The following is a 23,913-nucleotide window of genomic DNA, read 5'->3' as shown; positions in this document are numbered from 1 at the left end:
CCAATACACAAAAATAGAATCAGAGTACAACAGAAGCACAAAGAAATACAAATGGTGGCCTCCATGTACACATTGAATTACCATCTTAAATAGTCCCTGAAGAAGAGTTCTGGCAATGCGGTGTGGTCCTTTCACTGGGTTACCCATGGACTTCGCCAAGGCAGGACCCAGCGGAGCTGATGATGACCTCGCTGGGGAAGCCTGAAGCACCTGCAGCCACTTGGAGTTCTCCTCCTTGTGTTCTGCTGCATTTTCAGAGTCCTGCAATGGTGTAGTTTCTCTCTGGACAAATAGTCCAAGCTGAAAATATGGAGCTTGGCCCCTATGGTTGGATCCACCTTGTGTCCTGGAGCTGAGGGATGTCATTTGTTTCCCAGCTCTGAGGTCGGTGTCCTCGCTGTGTCTCAGGAAGGGTCGTCTGAACTGCCAGGGCAAGAGTTTCTCCATCCTTCCTATTTAAAAGCGTGTGCCCACTTCTCGGAGAATTAATTTCACAGTCCAAAGGCAGCTTTTTACAGTTTGAATGCCAACTGAAACACATAACTATTTTCACCATTTTCACCACAAAATTAGTCAGCCCCCCAACCCTTTTTCAAGATGCAAGGCTACCTCCCCCTCTTCACTCCCTACGTAACCTGCTCACCGCAACCTTCAGCTACTCAGAAAAAAAGCAGCTTAAAATGCAACTAATTGCAAAAAGAGCTTTCCCTGGACCCTTTAATGTTGTAGCTAAAGGTTAACCAGCTGAAATAAGAGCTTGAAACCTTGAACAGGATTCTACTCCTTTGAAAAAGGAAACAGGAGTGGTAATTTAAATGTCTTCTTACTTGATAGCCCAGAAAAATGGTAACATAAAGATTCTGTCTGAAACATTTTAAAAGCTACTTTACTTGTATGAAGCTTTTTTTTTTTTTTTTCAAATAGCAGATTAATAAAGAAGAAATTTTGGGGGCTGTTTTCTTGTAAATAGCAACAATATTATTTTCAGCTTTTTATTAACAAAAGCTGTATTGTTTTTCATAGCTGAGGAAGAACAGGCTGGAGGAGAGAGCCAGAAAACAAAGACAACAGACTATATAGTTTACGATTTTCTTCAAACTCAAGGACATTCAAAGAACGATTGGAAAGCAAAAGCAGGGAACAGGTACCAGGTATTAATAAGCAAGTAGGGGTGGCCAAACCCTCTTGTGTGAAGTATTTAATAAAATGCCCAAATGTAACCCCCGTGGCTGCAGTTACACTGGTGCCGCGCTGCGTTTTTCCAAAGTTTCATTTTAAAAATGCAGGAAACACATGTGCACGTGGATGTCACGGATAAATCAGAGGTGTTTTCACCATGGAAGCCTCAAGCAATCGGGAAGCCAGTGGGTATGGGGGGGCTGCACCACAGGCCACCAGCTCCCCAGAAGTGACCATTGAGGCTATTAGCAGGAAAACCAGCAATTAAATAGCTCCTCAGCAGGGACTGAGCTTAATTTGGGATGCTTGATTAAGTCTGAAATTCTTTGCACAAATTATCGGTGACTCCATGGGCTGACACAAAGATGATCTTGTGTGTTTGGAAAAAATAAAGGAGTTTTTATTTAAAAATGCTGCAGAGGATGGCAGGGCTGGGTGCCCTCCATGCCAGCCTGGTTCTCCCCATGGGAGGGGGGCCCAGGAGCAAGGACACATCCCTCTGGCCCTCCCTGCACCCCGGGCTCTCTTCTGGCATCTCCGGTAAGTCCAGGATGCAAACCCAGCACTTACCTCCCCTAACCCACTTGGGACACCCGCGGCTGGCAAAAGCCTTTCAGCAAGGGCATCGCAGCCGCGGGGAGCTCTTGCTCACCATGAAAAGGTGAGAAAGCCACCCTGGACACCCACATGGCAGGAGATTAAAACCTTTCCAAGGTTTGGGTGGGATGGGACAGTGTGCAAAAGCAGGGAAAGCAGCACCCACGGGCAGACCCGACGGCTTCACCCGCCTCCCAGCACAACCCCATCCCACTCCCTTCCTCCCGCACCTCTCTGTATTTTTATATATATATAAAAATGCGCATTACAAAAATATACCTCTCTCGTGCATTAGTGCATCTCGGTGCGCCCGGGGAGCCCCTGTCACGCCTGCGCTCCGGCACGGCCGTAGAAGGGACCAGCGGGGCAGGACGCCCGCGGGTCCCCTGCGCTCCCCCCGGCCCCTTCGGGCGCACCGGCCTCGGCCCGTCTCTTCCTCCTCCTCCTAAAATTGCCGTTATCGAACATTTTCTCGCAGTTGGGGTCGAGGGTCCAGTAGTTGCCTTTGCCTGCGGAGAGAGGAACGGCCCCGCCTTGGCAGCCGCCGCCTCCGCGCCCCATCGGGGCGGACTGAGGGGACGCGCCCGCAGGGTCCCCATCCCCTTACCCGGGTCGTCCTCGTCCCGTGGGACTTTCTTGAAGCAGTCGTTGAGGGAGAGGTTGTGGCGGATGGAGTTCTGCCAACCCGCTTTGCTTTTCTTGTAGAAGGGGAAGTTTTCGGCCACGTACTGGTAGATCTGGCTGAGGGTCCGCCGCCGGCCGGGCGCGCTGTGGATGGCCATGGCGATCAGCGCCGAGTAGGAATAGGGCGGCCTCGCCGGGCGCAGACACTCCTGCTGCGGGGGCAGCACCGCCCAGCCCCGCTCCGCACCCGCGGAGCCCGGCGACGGCCTCTGCGCGGAGGCGCAGCCCGGCGGGAGGAAGGGGGCGGCGGGCAGGAAAGGGGCGGCGGGGCCGCCGAGCCACAGGTAGGGATTAGCGGCGGGCGGGGGCTGGGACCGGCCCGGGTATATGCCGGGACAGACCGCCACGTCCAGCAGCTCCTGGGCGTGGGGCGGCGGCTCGAAGGTCTGCATCCTCCCGCCGCACCGCCAGGCCCAGCGGCTGCGCGCCGCTCCGCGCCCGCCCGCTTAAATACCGCCCGCGGCTCCGGCCGGGCCGCCGCGGCCCCCGCGCCCGGCGGGGATGGAGCGGAGAGGAGCGGGGCGGGACCCCCCAGCCCGGGCCGCTCCCCCGCCCCACGCGTGTGCGCGCCCCCAGCCCCGCGGGGGGACGCGGCCCCGCCGCCCCCGCGCAATTAATCACGGGCAGGTGCCGGGTGAGCGCAGCCGCTCGGAGCCCCGGGATCCGCATCGACGGAAAAGTTTCCTGAGCAAAGCGTGCAAATTTGGGAGCAGCAGAACGGGGGGAGCCAGCGGCTGATGGCACCTGCTGCATCCTCCCCAACCCGGGGTGTGAAATCCGTAGTCTAATTTCCCTGCACTTGTTGATTACCTGGAGACGTCCAGCACCAAATCAACCTCCAGGTATCACCATGGATGCTGCTGTTCCTCAGAAAGGGTGCATCCTCCCCAACCCAGGGTGAGAAATGCCTATAGCCACAAGAGCCTTTTTCCTCTAGTGAGATAATGATCCCATGGCAGGGGAGATGCGAGAGCTGCAGCAGTAAAGCTGAACCGTGCCTGTTTGGTGCCTTATAAAACAGTTTCAGAACTTCTTGTGCAATCCCTGCCCTGCCTGACACCCCTATTTGGGATGTGTTGTTACGGTAAAGCAGCCTGACAGGCCCAGCTGTCTCTTCAGCACGCGTTGATTTCCAGCAAATAAATACATTTGCAAGAAATTATCAATGCGCTCTTGTACATTTCCTTTAAGTCCGATACAAAAATTAGCGTAATTTGGAAATTTGAATTTCCCATCTGCGAAACCCCTGAGGCACATGTGGTCCTACGTGCTACTCCTAATACTGAACTCCTTGACTCAAACTAAACTTCTCTGTACGCTTACAAAAAGCCGTGGTCTCCATCTGCTTTCAGCGTCTCTTACTCTCCTGTACAACCAGAGTTTTGGTTATATTTTCTCCCATCAGTGTTAAAATAGAAGAAAATAATTTCAATTTTTCATCTTGGATAGAAGACATGCCATGATTTGATGAAAAAATGACTTTAAACTGTGTTTCTGTATATTCTTTTGCTATGGAGTATGCCTGTCCTTGAAATTTCAGACCATTCCTCATAAATACTGATAAAAGGCATGACTTTATCAATAGCTATAGCTATATATAGGTGAATATAAAAAGGAAACTGATCCATGGTAGAGAATTAAAACACTTCAGGTGGCATTTCATACAAATAAAATCTCCACTTTTAAACTCTGTATTTTGGGTCTGCGAATACAGGTGTGAAAGTACATCTGTATCACCAGATTTAACATTTTTAATATCGCTGTCACATCTGAACTATTTCTTTCCAAACCATATATTCATGTATACATGTGTGTAACATGTATATATAATATACACAAACATATAGGCTTCTGCAAGGCAAGGATTTGGCTTTACCACCCTCTTGGAGCCATCCCCCCCAAAAGTTGAAAACCATTGTCCTACTAATGTATTCACTGAATCTTCTGATATGCACATTGCAAACTTAGAAACAGCAGATTCACACAATTTAGGCATCTTTTTAGAAGATCTGTCTTCAAATCTCCAAAGTTCAATACTCTCTCCATTTCAGGAAAAGAGTTCAGAAAAGAATCCGACCGCAAACATTAAATTGAAAATGATCTAATTTCCCTGCACTTATTGATTACCTGGAGATGCCCTGCACCAAATTGACCTCCAGGTATCACCGTGGATGCTCCTGTTCCTCAGAAAGGGTGTTGTTGTTTGTTTGTTTTACATGCTGTTGCTTTTCTGTGTGTCACCTACAGCCACAAGGTGCAACGTGTGTTTGTATCATCAGCCTAAAGCCGCCTGGCAGAGCAACATTATTTGTGTTATTCCAGAGCCTTCTGGCAAACTTCAGTGTGGGACAGTTGAATTTCTGTGTAAGTTCTAGACATCTACCATGTAAACAAGAGAATTTATTCCTTATTTTTCCTAAATGTACAAATTTCCAAGTCTACAGAGAGCTCATTAAATTCTCGCCTTCTCAGCAGAGCTGACACCCGAGGACACGAAAATCCTCCCGCATCATCTATTTGTTAACACCGACTTCTTTTTTGCGTTGCAGAAACTCTTTTACTAGGAAGCAGCAGCCCCTGGTAAACACCCAAACATAATGTAACTCCTTTAGGATATTCTAACCCATAGGGAAAATATTTATTGTTACGGAACAGGGAGTTTTTTCCAGCTTTCGTGACTTTCTCCAGCATCACGGCCGCATCCAACCCAGCAGGTTCGGTGAAGAGTGGGACGGCGATGCCATCTACTGGCCTTAAAGCCCGAGAAATGAGATTAATTAACAAATGAGCATGAAAGGCAGCGGTAGGATATACCCAGTGTCACAAAACTGATTTTTACACAGCTTGGATTCAGCAAAAATTGAGGATTTACTGAGATAGGTGACAAGTTTAATATATGATTTCTAACAACGCCTGATCAGCAGCTGATTAACGGAATGATTTCAAACAATTCAATGGGATTTTTTATAATTAAAACAGCTACTTGACTGCAGATTCGGTGATGTCAAGGGTCACCCTGGACCTAAAGGAGAGAAAGTTAAATCATTTACATATAGGCACAGATACACAGAGTTACATGATTAAAAGTTTACGGACACATCTATAAAAACACAGACACACTTGCATACATGGATATTTGAATAGATTTAGACACTACAACCTGCCATGAGTTTTCCAGGTTCCTTTCTTATTAAAATGATTATTTTGACAACTGCCACATGCTCCAAAACAGCAGAAAAGGTGACTCCCAAAATACATATTGTCCTAGATGATTTATCACTACCAGCCAATACTCAACCACTATGTTTTCTGAAAAATTCACAGCAAAAGCCCCAAGTTTCCAGCCTCAGAACTTGCTGGTGACAACCTGGCTGGGGGGATTTTGGGATCTGGGGCAGTGTGATTTCTCCCCATAGCACCAGTTCTTACCCCCTGGCTTTTGGTGCTGGCAATGGGATTAGTTCCTCTGCATCAAATGGGAATAAATTTCACGTTTATTCCTCCACTCCAAAAAGTTAAAGAAAAGTAAACCTGAAGGAGGGCTGGAGATCTAAATACAGTAATTCACTTGATAATTTTCTGGCAAAACTGATTGAAATGCGGGTGGTTTACAGTAAAATCATCACTCTGTGATTTCTTCTGAAATGCCTCATTGAAAATAAAAAGAAGCGGTAGGAAGTGAAATATAAACACACGGTGAGAAATAACAAAGAACAAGTATTGATAATGTGACATGAGGCACCCAGAATTCATGAAAACAGAAAGAAATACAGCAAATATCCTGAATAGTAATCCAAATATTGTTTTTCATTCAAGACAACTTTGCTCATTTGGTAGGACAACTATTAGCTAACAAATGGACATTCTTCAGGTCAATCAAGCTTGAGCCAATTAGTCTGTGCAATTAACTAAATTATGTCTAAAATTAGAATTCAAATATTCTCACTAATTATGGTTTAATATCCTGCAATGCGTCTCTTCAAAAGAAGCCAGCAAGACAGACAAATCCACTAGAGTTTGCCGTATTTAAATTGCAGACCATATTTTAATTTATTTTAATATCTAACTTCTGACAGATCAGACAATCCTTTTTCGTGACCATGTGTTAAGAACAGCTTTGTACAAGAGAAATGTCATATGCGTTTTCAATCTTTTGTGTCTCAAAATAATAGAATTTGCATACACCAAAGGTTTTGGCATTGAATCCAGTTCCTTAGGTGTTGTATCCCGATAATTTGAATTTATATACTTTATATGACTAAATCATTTCATTTATATGCACTTCTGATCGTTCATGAAAATTTATGGGTTGGATTTAATCCATATTTTTCTTCTACTTTTATCAGAGTTTGCCTTTCAATATTTAATTCAATCAGTTAATTTTCTTCCTGCCAATCTTTCGACAGAAGTTGTGAGAATAGTTCTTATTGAATTAAAAGGTTTTAAAGCCTGGAATATTCTGTCAGAAACTTCTGAAATTTAAAAAAAATATTAAAACTAAACTTTTTCATTTATGGAAAAAAACTACGAGTGATTTGAAAGTCAGATGCACTTGCACATCTCAGATGGAGAAAAGACCCTGCGGTGCGCAAAGTGAGGTCTCTGTGCGGAAGGGGCCTCAGCATAGACTTGTAGACTCATAGAATCAGAGAATAGTTTGGGTTGAAGGGACCTTAAAGCCCATCCAGTGCCCCCCCTGCCCTGAGCAGGGACATCTTCACCAGCTCAGGTTGCTCAGAGCCCCGTCCAGCCTGGCCTGGGATGTCTCCAGGGATGGTTCATCCACCACCTCTCTGGCCAACCTGGGCCAGGCTCTCACCACCCTCAGGGCCAACAATTCCTTCCTCATGTCCAGCATGAATCTCCTTCCTTTAGTTTAAAACCATCACCCCTTGCTCTATCTCAACAAGCCCTTCTAAAAATCTTGTCCCCATCACCCTGTAACAACACGGGGGTGTATAGTTATATTGGTATTTAACTATTCATACTTAATCAAAATAGGCCTAAAACCACTAAGCCTGCTGACAAAGAGCTGAAGGCAGATGTGGGGTGTCAGCCCAGGTGTCTGAGCGGTTCTACAAGTGGGGCATGAGGATGATGGCACCAGTGGACAGAGCACTTTCTAATAACAGGGTAAGTTTGTACCACAGCTCCCTGCTCTGCGGTTACCATGAAGTTGAGGTGAGTGAGACCATCAGCTTCTCCCTTGCTCCTCGCAGCCTTTCTCACCCAAGACTTCTCAAATATAGACGGTTTTAGCATAGGCAGCTGGCAAACCATAAAACTCAGCAAAATAGCTCAGTTATTTAACACATGATTCAAGTCTATCCATGAAGTTACCATCATAACTAGATCATCCGTCCCACTAACGGCCCTTTCTAGTATTGTGGGTCCTGCCAGGAAATCACTACTTTATTTTGTGTCACCTCCTGGGTGACCAGGCACCACTTTTCTGCTGTTAATCACAGATGAAGATGCAAAAGATGCAAAATCCAGAGGTGCGTGAAGCCAAAGGTGAGAGGGACATGTGACATTTCTGAATTTTACCAAAGACATCTATAAATTGTCCCATATACATTTGTATATTGCCTATATAAACTGTTGCTTTTATGCATAAAATCGAGTGCAGTTTTGCTCCTTTCTGAGTAAAAGATTCTTGCTTGGCAAACATTAGCACAACATAATATTAATATCCTCATGACATGATAAGACTATTCATTCCTTCATTAAGTTTTCCTTCAATCTCACTACTCAGTCTGTGGTAATTTCTTTTTTATTATTATTTTTTCCCCCCTCTCATTAAAATGACTCAAGATCAAGACCTGAAATTCAGAAGAGGCCATATTGAAAAATAAATTCATTACAGCATCATTAAGGAGAAAATGTGATCAAAATCCATCACCAGCAATTAGAACATGAGAAAGTCTCCAGTAGGCAACTCTTGGACGTTCTCTTTGCCTTCCCTACAACTGGTGTATGAAGCACCTGCCAGGAAAATCTATCTAAAAAAGTGGAAAATGTATTAATTTGTTTGTCTTCTTTTGCCCATATTTTTTTTCTTCCATACTAAAGAGTTGTATTTATTCTCAAGTACAATTTTTTGTGGTTACATATTCTGTATGTGCCAGGTATTTATCAGACCACCCATTCTTTGAAATACTAATAGTACTATGTTCCACCTACTGCCACCTATAACTGCAGCCAGCTTTAATACCGTGACCCCCCCAAAAAAGGAACCAAATTATAATTAATACTTTCAGAAATATCTAAAATGACCTGAAATAACTTTTTCTGACACAATTCCATTTTTCAGCTCTCATATATCCGGACCTGCTAGACTTAGAAAACATGTGGTATAAAAATAAAGGTTACACAAAAAAGGACGTACAAATATTTCAAAGTTCTGTAAACTGTATTTCTATTTCCTATTTTATTTCCTATTTTACTTCAGTTCACCGGGGATCTGGTATGGGAAAGGCCCTTTCAATTTGCTGATGTTCATACCTATTGAGCTGAAGTGTCTTTGGTTTGATGAGGTCTGGGGGAGTCACATCTGCTTTTTATTGAGGAAAAATGTAAAGAAATAATATTTTATGAATTCTATGGAAATAAATTCATTGATTATATGTAATTAATCAATTATGCATAAAAGTAATTAATTATAATTCATTAATGATATGTAAAGACATATAACAAAACAGTAAAGAAGCTGTTTGTTTATGTATATGTGGCACAAATAATAGCACAAATTTTGACACATTAAAACCTAAATACAAAACTCATTTCAGCAGTAGATTTTTTTTTGTGGCTGTAGCAACAGGACACTTTATATGTTTGTAAGCGAAAAAACAGAGAAGCTGGAGGATTTCTTCTCTGTATTTATTAAAAACCCACATTTGCCACAAAAATCCCAAACAACTTTCCTGAGGAGCTGGTGGCCCTGAGCCCTTTTCTTGGTGGCTTCACCCAGGGGGAAATATTGCACATCATACAGGACAACGGAGCATCACGCTTTAGATGCTTATATATCTGTATGCTTATCTATAGCTACATATCTATGTATATACTTATATAGAAACCTCAAGGCTGTAAAGTGAAATGGTTATGGGCATTTTGTCAAGAAGTGTTCTACATAAATTACCCAGTTAACTATTTTTCCCACAGAACTTCTCCTTTCCCACTGTTCCTCTGGAGTAAATGGGGCACTATCAAAAGTTGGGGATCCTGCAGCAGTTTCCTCCAAGAAGAGACAATGCCTGAGGAACATCATGTGCTGCTGCAACAGCTTGCAAAGGAACCCCTTATTGATTACTGAGGGCTGCTTTATTTTCATCCGTTATTAAGTAGGCAATTCATTACTGCGAAACGTGTGTTTAATGGAAAGACATCGCAGAGAATGTCTCCTCCAGGACCTGCTTTGTTTTTGAAGGTCTTTATGAGTGTTTACATCATGCTGTGATTTATTTTCAGGTTGGCTGAGGCTGGTGATGCTGGACTGGGGACAAGACTCATTTGTTTCCCGGGCCAGAAGCCCATCTATCAAAGACGGGCAGGAGGAGGTTGGTTACCAGCCAGGCCAGGAACTGGACGTCTGCTGAGCCAGGGATGCCAGCTTGTCCACCTGTCTGATTTCCACCCAAAATTTCAGCAAAATAATGAAAAAAACCTCTTTTTAGTGGTGTTGTATATATAATACCAACCTCGTTCCTGCAGCTGACGCTTCTCCTGGAGGAAAAGTGTCTGGTAACGAAAACTCCAATAAATAAAGCTCGAGCATCCTTGGCTCTCCAGCCTTGTCCTGCTGATCTGCTCACCATCTGCGGGCAGGATCTGTCAGAAGTTTGCATAACCTGATGAATGACAATACAGAGAAACGAGCAGCAGAGCTCAGTCCTTGGGCTGTCGGCCATCGCTTGGAAACACCTCTGGGCGCTTGGAGGAAAAGGTGTTAACGGCTGAGTGTTGGATGCTTGACAGTGTTTGTGCTTTCCACCGCTCACCTTTAATTCTTCATTTTTCAACAGGAATGAAAACATGTCAACAGCTGAAAGAAAATCCAACCTCTTCTCATTGACAGAGTATTGCTAATATTGAGAAGTTCACGACCTTCTACTAGGGGCTGACTTGTATTTAATACAGTATAAGTGCCATTTATTTTCTTGCAAAATTGGCTTTGATACTCTGCAAAGATATTTAACCCTGAACAAAGCCTAAATCAAAGGAGAATTTTGACATAACATTTTGCACTTGTTTTTCACAGTGTAAACAGCTATAACTGCCTAATCAAAGCACAGGGTGAGAATCCAAAAGCAGAAAAACTGTAAAGAGCAAGTGATAATCCAGAAGTACTTACAGTACAGAGATATGTCATACTTACAGAAAAATTATCTAGAAAAGAGAAGGTTTGTGGCCAACGTTGGATTTTCCTGTACTGTTGATGTGTTCTTCATGGATTAACATTGTAAACCATGCTCTCCGTTCAGCACCTTAACCATGAAGACCAAACCGACAGTCTTTTAACTGTTCATTGCAGTATATCTCAACTCTGAATTTGCTAATAACATGAAAGAAGTCTTTACAGCCTTTTCACTGTATTATACACTGCAGTGCAGATACACAAATAAAATAATAAAGTAAATAACAAATAATCCCAGAGGGCAGAGCATGTTGATTTGATGGATGCTGCAGTATGTGATTCCCACAAAGAATCCACTGATAATCAACTTAAAATCATATTCATGGTTCAACAAGTCTGCGATTTCACTTCGAAAAGGGCGGCTGTGTCTGTGCTTTATGGCATATCAGATTATTTTAGATCACGTCTTGCTGCGCACAGTGTAACTGGTAGGAAACTACAAGGTGAATCATTTGGTGCAGCGTTTTTCCCAGAAGAGGAGTCAAGGACATAACATCTCAGAAAAGTTCTTGTGCGTCAGGGTCAGTATGTTCCTGATGTTAATAAAGCATAAATTCTCACTCCCAAGCTCCCCAAAGGCTATTTTTTTGCTTCAGAGCACCACCTTCCCTTCCCCATAGTGACAAATTTACACTGTTCCTACCCATCTTTGTAGGAGTGAAGGGTGAAGGGTGGGCATGTCAGAGAAGAGCATCGCGGGGCGGTGGGTTGGGTGACCCACGTCCTCCTGACCAGCTTCTGCTCCATCATCTTTGACGAGTCACTAAAACCCAGCTCAAAGTCACAGATCCCACGTCCCATTTACTTTAATGGATTTGGTTCAGCCAATTAGGCTCTCTCACCTTCGGATCTCATCTGTATAAAGGATGGCATTAATACTTACAGCCTCGTGGGATTAATTGCCTGTAAAGTCACTTTGAGACCTTGGATAGAAGCACTAGTGATATTAATTATTGTTATAGATATTGTAATGTTAAACATAAGTTCATACATTTATCTGGAAAAAAACTTTCAGAATCAAAGGAACTCAAACCACCCGCAGGCTATTTAATTATTTTATTGCCCTTCATTGGGAAGGTGATGCCTCAGCTCTATTTTTCTCCTCGCTCCGCAGTATGCCAACCCCTGTAAGCCCGTGTCTGTGTCAGAAATGTGGTTCTCTGACTCACAGAAGTCAGAGATGAGATAAAAAGAAGTATTGTTCACTCAATAATTTCAATTTCTAAATTTTCTACAACCTACATTTTTTCTTTATTTGAATGCTTGAATTTTGTCCTCATGAGATATGATTAATTTGCAGCTGTAGAAAGTCAAGATGAGTAGGGATTCAGAAAGCTGAGATTTAACAGGGCAAATTGTACTATGCAAAAGTATAGTGCTCGTTATAAATATGAAATATTTGGCAAGCAGTTTTCCTCCCATAATGAGATGACTTCTAACCAATGAAAATTTCAGAGGACAAAATTACTCTCTGCCCATATTTACTGACTCCAATGACATTGCACCAGGAAGGTACCAAAGTGCCACAACACAGCATGAAAGTGAAACAAATGAAGGTTGTTTCTGAGGACGGGTTACAAGTAATACTCATCATTGTTGCAGTGTAAATTAGAAAACGGAGGAACTACATCATGTAGAAAACAGCAGAAATAGAATCATGGCCCAAAGAGAAATTACTTTGAGGTACCAATGGCAGTCCCTAGAGGAACTGATATCTAGATTTTTCCACCAAAGACCAGGGCGAATTAAAAACCAGCCACTGCAGCTAAGGAAGAGTGAACATTTACTGCTGCACTAACAGAAACCCTATTTCAATACTGGCATTTCCAACCCCAGCTAGGAAAGCAGCTCCCATTATACACACTGGGTACATTGGCTGACTTTCTCGCCAGTAAAAGTCAGCCAGCAGCCTGTAATTACACTGAATATCTTCCTGGAACCTTGCTTCCACAAATGGTGCCATCTCTAGAGTAATATATCACTGATCTGCCTTGCTCGGATTATTACACTAATATATCATTAGAGCAACAGCTTGCTTTGGTGATGGATTGGTGGGATGCAGAGTGAGAGCTACAGCTCGCTCGGGTAACGGACGATGCTCTCGTGCTGATGTATGGGGTGATGTATCATCGAGAGGAGCCCCTTGGGTGATACATTTCCCCAGACACAGCCCTACGATGAACAACCCCATGATGATGCTAGATTAAGGGGAGAAGGGACAAGAGCTGGACTTGATGACCCTTGTGGGTCCATTCCAACTCAGGACATTCCATCATTCTATGATAACTTCAGAATCATGTTATCATGCTATCTTCAGCACCAAGAAACTCATGGATGGGCTGCTATGCATACATATAACCTATGTAAATACAGCAGATCACTAGTCACAGCTGAAAAACATTTCTTGTTTTATGGAAGATACAGAACTAAAGCAAAATCTTCATAATGCTTATTTTAGAATCTCTTACTGCACATATTCTGGACACTGAAACCCTGGTGCAAAACTACTCACTCCAAGTATTTGTCAAGTATTTTACTGAATATTTGCAATGTAAAGTGTTTGCATTAGTAACCACTAACTAGTTCACGTTCTTTGTTAAAAAGTCTGCAGTGGCATCCACTATTTTCTGTTTTTCTGGTTGTGTCAGGCTACCTCAGAATGAGAAATACAACAACCAGCTTTTGAACTGGGGAAAGTATATCTTTATACCTAAAAAAATTCCCTTAATAGACTTTTCTCAAAGTTTCCAAAACCAAAACCAATTCCTATAAAAAAAAAAACAACCAAACAAAACAAAACCCACCACCAACAAAAAAATGAACCACAACCCATCTTGGATTGTCTTAAGCTTTCCTCTGTCATAGACGAAACCAAACCATCAGTGCCCAAAACAAAACCATCCAAACCAGGTTTTTGGCACAGCCTAAATTCACCCGAGCTCGAGCCCAAAAAGGAAAATATTTGCAATATATGACTCAGCGCAAATATTTACCTGCAGGTCATTTCCCAGTTTTAATTACTCTTCTTGTCATCAAGAAAACACTGACATTCTGCCAGGACGTAGCACACTGGTTTTCTTCTATCATGATACCAACTCTGTTACTCCAAAAAAGTGAAAACACTTAAAATCATCAACAATCACTTCAAAACTTATTCTTTCTATAAACAAGATGATAAAACCTCTAATAAAGCAGTCGGTGTTCTCTGTAATTTGTCTTGTTTTTCAGACATTCACCTGACCTCTCCCTGGTCTCTGTGTGAGCCTCCGGCATGGTGATGCTGTGTTCCAGTCATTATATGCATGGAAATTAAATTAAGTAGTGGGTGGAAAAGTGAATTAGATTTAGTAAGTTAAACAATGCATGGAAATTTAACTGTATGTATTCTGCATAACCTTTCTATGGTGATCTATTCAGCTGCTACTAAATGCACTTTAGAGCAGCAGCATTAAGTGACATTACTAGCATCTGCTAGTAGATAATTTTGGTGTTGTAAACCGAACAATATGATTATTTTATAATCTTCGCTGACCCTCCTTAGTTACCCTTAAATCCGGGCTGATTTGTCAGCCAACACAAACCAGCCGGCGCCTTCGCCACCTATGGAAAACCACCCCCGTGCTGCAAACCCAAACCTTTGCTAACAAGGGACCGATTTTTCCTGCCGGGGCTTTGCACAATTAACACAAAATCATATTGTTTCCCCTTCCCTCTGCCTCCAGCAAAGGTGCCCATGGCGCTGGCCCCGCGCCCGGCGGCTCCATCTTTGTGGCCCTGCGTGGTCAGGTTGGCAGGGCCGCTCGCCGCCTGCCCTTTGGGTTTTTTGGCTCCTTCGCCGTGTCCTTCTCCCGCTGCCAGTCCTGCGGCTCGAACTGGGCTTGCTGCAGCACAGACATGCCCGCTGCCTGCCCGCAGAACCCTCTGCCTTCTGCTGCCACGGCTCTGCGCTCTGATTCTGAAACGGGAATGGAGCCCGCAGCCGGTGCTGAGCATGTTGCCCCAGGGCTGATGAAGCCCTCAGCCTGGGGCAGAAGGAGCTGTGCCCTGGGTAAAACCAGCCCCAAGCTCACTGATCTCAGAGGGGGAAGAAGGAAAGCTGAGAGCTGGGGTTGTTCAGCCTGGAGAAAACTCCAGAGAGACTTATTGTGGCCTTAAGAGGGACTGGTAAGAAAGATGGGGACAGACTTTTGAGCAGGGCCTGTAGTGATAGGACAAGGGGTGATGGTTTTAAACTGAAAGAGAGGAGATGCAGGCTGGACATGAGGAAGAAATTGTTGCCTCTGAGGCTGGTGAGAGCCTGGCCCAGGTTGGCCAGAGAGGTGGTGGACGAACCATCCCTGGAGACATCCCAGGCCAGGCTGGACGGGGCTCTGAGCAACCTGAGCTGCTGAAGATGTCCCTGCTCAGGGCAGGGGGGGCACTGGGGGAGCTGGCAAGGTCTCAACCCAAACCATTCTATGATTCTATGACAAGGAGCTGCCGCCTTCGGTGCCAGAGGCAGAAGAGCTGTCATGGCTGTGACTCCCCGTCTCCATGCCGTAACTCCCCCACCTGCAGCAATGAGGAATGGGGAGATGTTCAGTGCATCCAACACCTGAGCTGTAGCTTGAGGGAGAGGAAGAGGGATATTAAGTGTATATGCTGTGTAAAAGGAGAGAAAATTGCCAGATATTCCTAGATTAACTAATAACATAACGCACTGTACCTTAAGGCAACAATCTGGAGTTAATAAGCTATGGGGAATATAAAGGAACAAAGAGAAAAAGAGCATTTCAGTCAGGTACAATCTAGCTCTCCAGCTTTCAACTGTCTTCTGTCTGCCTGGTGCTTTAGATCTGTTTAAGTTAACTGTGCGCTCCCCACACGTTTCCTACCATACAGGCTGAAAGTGCATAGATATGTAAATATCGGTCAGTGCTCACATTCAAAAACACCTACAGAATTTCCAGAACACCAAATGGAATTATGCACGTGGTTGTTGTGGGTGTCTGTGTGTTGCAATTTGTCATTTCATATTTCCTAAATGCCCCCGATTTTATCCCCCCTATCTAGCCTATGAAACAGGACTTCTCTAAGGCAATTATTATTAGTAGTAGTATTTGTCTTGTAGCCGGCTGGAGAAGAAGACTCTAACCATATGTCAACTCAATTTCAGTCAAACCATCACACCAGACACACAAGTGACTGCTAACCCCCTCAAAATACACAATTTAAGAATAATAAAAAGAACAGAGGCATTGAGGAAAGAATGAAGTGATACTGGTCAACTGGAGGTATTTATTGGCAGCCCAGAAGATAAAATATAAGAGGAAAGATCGAGGACAGCGAGGTAACTCTGCAGCAGAGAACAGAGCTTGTTTAAGTACATTAAGCATCAGTAGCCACCATCAGCACCATTCACCAGGTGAGCACAGGTACTGTGAAAGACATGATAGGTAGGTGGATGGGTTAGGCCAGAAAGGCCTTAAAATGAAGATTTCTCATTCCAGTTTGCTATGTATACAAGAGAAAAACAGTTCACATATTCAGGGGGGCGAGGCGTAGGCTATCCGACAAATTAAGAAGAGGCAGGAGGAGTTTAAATGGTCGAAATGAATACTAGAATGGACTGAAAAAGCCAAGGATGATGTGCAAAAATCTCCCTGGCACGTATCAGCATCCCACTACTTTCTTCTTTAACATCATTAGCTCTGAAAAGAAACACACTGACATTTGCCAGCGAAAGGTGCTAAGATCAGAGAATCAGAGAATCAAGATGAGCTGAGTTCAGAGACCTAAAGTATAGGAATGAAGAGAAACAGTAGGATTATAAGTAAGTGGCTCACTGCTCGAACAAATATTACGATATTCTATTTGCTAATTATTTTTTTATAATGCTAAGAGTTCACATTAGTTAAGAATTGCCAAAACAGTCATTAGCAGCACCAAGATACAGATATTTCAAATAGACAAGAAGCCCAAAAATATAAAGTTGCAGCATTTCCTACAAAAGCACTGGTTTATGACTATGTGTATAATCCACCTTCACAAAATAGTGTCTAAATATATCAAAACACCTGAAACACGAGCCAAAATTTTTGTATTAGTCCAGTTGACTGCAGGTACAAATAAGTCTGTCAGATACCTACCCCAAGAACATTATCCACACCATTTGGTTGCGAGTGCAAAAACTGTCCATGTACATTTTAATACGTTGCAGTTAAGTTTCATTCAGCTGAAGACAGGAGAGCCTCAGACTAGCAAATTTGTGGTTAATGTAACTCACAGAGCATAATATTTGTACTTTGATACTTAGAGCCTTCCATTTCTTCAACATATATTCCAAGATAGAGTGACCTCTACTTGACAGCAGATTCTACGACACTGGAAACCTGAAGGTGAAAACGTGTTGTCTGAAGGTTGTAGTTTGATTTTTGTCCCTTTTAGTTCCTTATGAAAAATTTCCTAGAAGTGATTAGTTGTTTGCTTAGGCAGGGTAATTATGTTGCATAAAGCATCTTCCTATTATGTAGCTAATAAAAAGAACAGCTACGTATATCTTGGCCCAAAGAGGCTGGGAGTTTATTAAAGCTATAAATTACGGGTTCTGCTAATGCAGGGTAATAAGATCAAAGAGCACAGAATGAGTAGTGATCATTCTCCTATTTTTGTCTAATATTGTGTAGTTATTAGACATTTTGTCCCTTATTAATCTTTGTTGACCTTCTTCCACAAATTCTCCTTCCTATAAAAATGAATAATTGCTGAGAATCGTTATGTGCCCACAAATGCCCATAAGGGTAACAGGGTACAGGGTGTTAAAGATGCGATTGATATGGAAAATACCCTGGTGAGACCACACCAAGCTCCTCTGACCTGGGATGGGACCTGTTGGGCTCACAGGTAAGGAGGTGGCCTGGAGTAACACAGACATTTAAATTCACTCCAGCAGAACATCCAAATGTAATTTCTTATTGTCAAGTAAGGGATTTGAACAGCCACGATTTGAATAATAACAACTTCCTATTTTCTGAACATGGTGGCAGAAGAATAGGGAAGAACCCTTCAGTGGAAGGGGCAAACCAGGCAGGACGTGACAAAACAAATGCAAAATCTTATTTCCAAAGTCGAATTTGTAAAAGCCACCGTGCTGGAGGATGGCCAGCGTGTTTCCACAGCGTCCCCTTTTGTTTGCTGAAAGACTAAAGGAACAAGAATGCAGCCACCTGCAGCAAGGACATAGGGAAGAGCGCTCAGCACTTTGTTCGCTCCTTGTCGGTACCAACTCCAGTCCCAGACCCCATTTCACTGGGAAGCCACATGGTAGCCATATACAATAATAAAACTAAATTATTCCTTTTGCTTATGATTTTGTCATATTAAAAATTTAAATATTTGGGGACTTTATGACTTATTTTTAGCAATCACAACACTGCAGTTAGAGACAGGTGTGAAGTGTCTGCCAAGAAGCTGTTTTCCTCAATTCTTGTCTCGATTGTTTTATCTCCTTATGCATGGGATAACAAAGAGAAAAAACTGTAAGCTTGGAGTCGATCATTCTATTCTGCTTGGCTGAACAAACATTAAATACAATCTTACAAGCCATAGACAGAGTTTTAAATAGATTGCATACGGCATTTAAATAAATAGCTAAGACATTAAAATTTTAAAATCAGCCACTCTGCGTACAGAGTAAATTTGTTTCGAAAGGTGTTTGCTTGCTCAGCCCTCCCTGTCTGTGAAGTCTGAGATAATAAGCCAGTGCTTACGTGCCATGGCAGAGATCATTGTACTTACAGCCTTGCAGGAAAGGTCGATCTTCAGATCACCCAGGTGACCAGGATCTGGACTCAGGGCTATTATAACCTGCCCACTCCCAAATAACGCTGCTGTGGCTGGATTTCCTAATGGCTTGAAGCTTCATCCCCTGTTAGGCTAGGGACCAGAGGCTCCCCCAGACTTGCATCCTGCCCAAGGCAGTTCCAGCTGCAAAACCCTGTGCTCAGCGCCTGATGGAGCCAAAGGATTTCCAGCTGCAAGGGGGAGCCCAGATGTCCAAGGGCAGGAGGGTCAGCAGGAGCATAAATCCAGCGTTCCAGCTGCGCAGCCAAACCCTGCCGAGCTGCGAGGTCACTGTTCTTCAAGAAAATGCTGTATTTCAAACACGGTCTTTACAGCAGGTGGCTAAAGAGTGTTTTCCCGGCATGGGGAATAACAGCTTTTAAGGAATATTGCAACTATTTTATGTGTAAGCAAAATGAAAACAAACAAAAAAAAAAAAAAAAGGAAGAAACTGAAGTCCACCATTTTCATCATTTAATGGGCTCTGTGTGAATGTTAAGCAGGAGGAAGTCACAGAAATAAAAGCATATAAAGTGGATGCACTTTAAGTAGCAGCAAACCATTCTCTCTCCGTGGTATATGGGGCAATTCAGTGGGCAGCATGGGGGCTATGGCAGCCCAGATTTTGGGGACCTTATGAGTTATTTAATATTCAGTGCAGGTGTCTCCATCCATCTCAGGACGCTGTGACCATCAGGCATGTGTCCACCTAGGGCTGCTTGAAACATCACAGCTCCCGCTGCTCTGCTGCAATACAGAACAGGAGCTGCCACTGCCTCGTGCTCAGCTAAAGGGCTTATATCTCATGTGTTTGTTTTTAATTTAACACCCTCTGTGAGGTTTTGTTTAGTTTGGATGTGTCCTGTGATGCTTCTGCATTTATATTCAGTGCATTTTAAAAACTACTGGAAGAGATCTGCTTATTGCACCAAGAGGCGATGGGAGGCAAAAGAAAGGGCAAGGGACAGCGAAGCACAGTGGCCAGCAGAAGGCAGCTGGTGCCCAAGGGATGCCAGACAGATGAGACACAAGGAGGAAATGTTTTATAAGGAGGGCAGTAATATACTGTCCCAGGTTGGCCAGAGAGGTGGTAGATGAACCATCCCTGGAGACATCCCAGGCCAGGCTGGACGGGGCTCTGAGCAACCTGAGCTGCTGAAGATGTCCCTGCTCATGGCAGGGGGGGCACTGGATGGGCTTTGAAGGTCCCTTCAACACAAACCATCCTGTGATTCTATGAACTGCTGGGATTTTGGAGGTGGGATGTTGTCCTCCTTGGGCTTGTGCTTCACATGGAAGATGGAAAGCAAGCCCAAGCCTTGCACCAAAATGAGAGGACGGTCAATGTCCTTGTTTTAAGGAACACAAGGGTGGTTGGAGATGTCCCTACTCATGACAGGGGTTGGACTGGATGAGCTTTGAAGGTCCCTTCCAACCCAAATCATTCTATAATATGAAGCATAGGTGACACCATCACAAACACCACGACATGCCAGCACACAGGAGCTGGGTTGGCTTTGACATCTCCTCACCATCTCAGGAGGAACAGGCTGGAGCAGAGGAGCTCTTTTGAACAACTACCCTTTCCATTTTAACACTTGAGAGAAGGGCTGGCCTTTCTCACGAGTGAACAGGAACACGCCGGTGTTGCAGAAACTGTTTTTAATTAATTAGAGAGATGGAAATCTTTCAAAATCGGTTTTGGCACTCCGTATCTGATAGAAGCAGCTTGGCACTGCTGGCAAAAGAGAACCAGCAAGGTGACCGATCTAACGAACGACCTGACTTGGCTGCTGGCGTGGGCTTGAGCCTCAGTGTCCTGCTCCTCAGTGACCTCTGCAAGAGGGTGGAGAGGACAAAGCACAGCCAGCATGTGATGATGTCAACCATGGGAACCAGTGCAATGCAGAGTTAGAGATGCTGAGATCAAGCAACAAACTGTTTATACACATTTTTTCATACACTGGGACAGATTTACTGCCCTGTCTGTTGACTTAAATATTAAGGATGCATCCTCCTCCTGCCCCTTGAGTACATCTCCTCACCAAAACAGGCAGATTCACGGCCAAGAAGTGAATGCTCAGGACAACTGGCACAGTGTTTTCATCAGATGTGCCCCGACAGACAGCAAAAATGAGAAGGACATCAGCTTCTCTCCCCTGTCCTGTGCCATCGTGTCTGGGGGAAGCCTGTGCAGGCATTCCATCCAGGACCCAGGAGGAGCAAAGAGCAATCATAGAATCACAGCATGGGTTGGGTTGGGAGGGACCTTCCAAGCTCATCCAGTCCAACCCCTGCCATGAGCAGGGACATCTTCACACAGATCAGGTTGCTCAGCTTGGCCTGGGATGTCTCCAGGGATGGGGCATCCACCACCTCTGATGGCTGAAGAAGCCAAGTCCATGCAAGGCTGCATGGTCTATGCAAGAGCTTGCACAGAGGATGAGGATGCCTGGGAGCCATGGGGACACAATTCTGTGGATCAAGAGCAATGTTTACACCCAGCATAAGCCAGTTCTCTCCTGTTTTCCTCTTGCATATCAAAATGCACATAGAAACTATTAAAACCTTGTCTTGCATTATCCTGGAAAGTTTATTTAGCCCCATATGGTCAAATACTTATTTACTTATTAGCACTGTTTACTCATCAGCTCTGCTTTCTGAGTAACCTCATTTTTTGTCTGTCTTTACAGAAGCAACATCTTCCTTGGTCCGCCCTTCTTATGCTCCTCAGTTTGCATTTCCCCGACAAGTCCTTCTTATCCGTGCAGCAGCCCCGCAGAACAAAATGAGCTTTCCTTCTCCTGTTTGTGCAAAACTCCCCCCCACAGCTGACCGAAGCACTAAGCCAAGCAGAAAGTATATATTGAAAAAAGAACCAAAGCCCAGCCACTGGCGTCACTCCAAGAGCACCCCTGGAGTGAACCAAAATGCTGATGTCCACGCAACCAAGTGAAAATTAACCTTCTACCCAATGCCAAGGCTTCTGCTGCACATTTTAAAGATGTACCGGTGGTAGGTTGTAGAGCGAACACAAGGGGATGTGATCCAGCAAGGCAATGTTTTCGTCTCCAACGTGCTGCTTTGGCCCAAATCAGTGAAACCTGAAGAAAAAAAATAAATACATGAATATTTTTAAATAATATTGCTGAGGTCTTTGTGACCTTCCACTCAGACTGCTGCAAAGTGTTTAGTCAGTGCAGAAAGTGTAAGAGAGGAGTAGTTTAAGTGCCTGAAATCCCCGGGTTCTGCCCAGCAGTGTTGTGGTGGATCAGACAGGGACATCGATCCCTGTTCAAACGCCCCTTCTGCTGACAGTGGCGGCTCTTGAAGTAAAGTTCTTGCCAAAAACACCCTTTCACCCCTACTAATCAATCCCTCTGCTTTATCTATAAGGACCACTGTTTTAAGTCAGAATGTAAAAGAAGTGCTTCAAAGTATGGAAAACAATTTCTATACATTTGCAATTATTCTATAGCATAATGCCTAAGGACAACAGCTATGAACGCTAACATAAAGATTTCCTTTTAATGTAGGACTGACTTATTAAAAACTTTCAATTAATACAAACTAATTAGAAATAAGCAAGTTTCCTTTAAGCTAGTCCAATATCCATGAAGTTTTTCATGGGCTTCAGAAATGTTTTCTGCAGGACAACCGCATACTCATAATCATATCTAATTAAAAGGCTTTAAAGGCGTTCTTATCGTAATTTTCCATATGTTGCATGTGATTCCTATTGAGTATTGTTTTCACAGTGACAATGCTCCCATCCAGAGAAGGTCCCACCATGCTGGATGGTACCCAAATACATATCCCTGCTCCAAAGACTTTATGATAATCTCAGGCCAGCAAAGGCTGTGACAAAAAAAGGAGATGAGGAGACAATGATGGAGGAATAAGCGGTTTATGTTCCCGAATGATGCTCAGAAAACATAACTCACGCTATGAAATTAATGAGATAAATATATGAAATGAATTTGCAGCACATCGCTGTCTACAGAATGTTTTCCAGCCCATTTACATCATTGTAAATGCCTGTTAGCATGAGAACAATCAGCACAAACAACATTTTGGTGTTCACCTTTCCCAGCTTGTAACCCACCAGTGGGCATCTCAGTGGGCACGGTCCTGTCCTCCTGCGTGCTGATTCCAAGCTAATAGAGCAACGTGTGCTCTGATTTTTGCAGACCAATCTTTCCAAGTAAATGTTTTTTTGAGATATCATGTATGCAGAAGTGTCCTTTCAGTCCTCCAGAACTTTCATATTCTATAGTTCTTTCTCATGCCATTAATACTTGCTATAGACTATAAATACTCGATGCAAAATTTAAGCTACTTTGGATTTTATCCCCTAAAAAAAAAAAAAACACAAAAACAAACAAAACAAAACCAAAAAAATGGTAAAAATATTCTTGCCAGCCTTCCATAAATATTTTTCTAATCGGTTCCCAGTTTATCACTAAAAACCACCTGGCAGATCTCAGATTGCAGGGGGGAAATCTCAGCTTTCAGTCTATATATGAAAAGTAACTCCCAGTGAACACTGAGCTTTTATTGACATTCATGGTAAAGCAAGGGACCCTTGTTCAAAGTCAACAGAAAATTAAGAGCATTTTGGGGTAAGATCAAGCATGGAAAGATTCCACACTAAAGAAGATTGCCCTGGAAAGTTATCCAAGTATATCAGAGTAACTCTGTAACTTGAATTATACTGGTTATTACCATAGGTGACAATAAGCAGATAGACAATTTGGGTAGGAACTAAGAATAGAAATAGATGCCGGGTTTTGGTAAAATCTGCATTTCAGTTTTCTCTCTTGATTTCAGGTTTGGGGTGCTATTGTGTTTTTTTGTTTCTGTTTGTTTTTTCCCCTTATATTTCACATATTTCTAATACGTTAAGTGGAAATGTATATGCAGAGTTACCAAGAGCCAATTCGCTATCCAGAAAATCTTTAAATAAAAGTTCTTATATTTCAGTTTCAATAAACAGGGTGATGTGACTTTATTAAAGAAGAAGATTGAAAACTTTGTGATGTGAGACATTTTTAAATGGAAACACGTTAAATTATTTACTGTGGTAAAATAAGTATTTAATGGAGAAGCATTTAAAATTTAATTGACTGCCGAGTTTATCGGTTGAATTATGTGAGGCACCCGCATGATGTACAGCTTTCTCTTGTAATTGAAAACATGAAGAAAGACATCTTTAT

Source organism: Streptopelia decaocto, assembly GCF_964273445.1.
Source record: "Streptopelia decaocto genome assembly, chromosome: 5".
NCBI lineage: Eukaryota > Metazoa > Chordata > Aves > Columbiformes > Columbidae > Streptopelia > Streptopelia decaocto.
Note: the sequence above shows the minus strand (reverse complement) of the source record.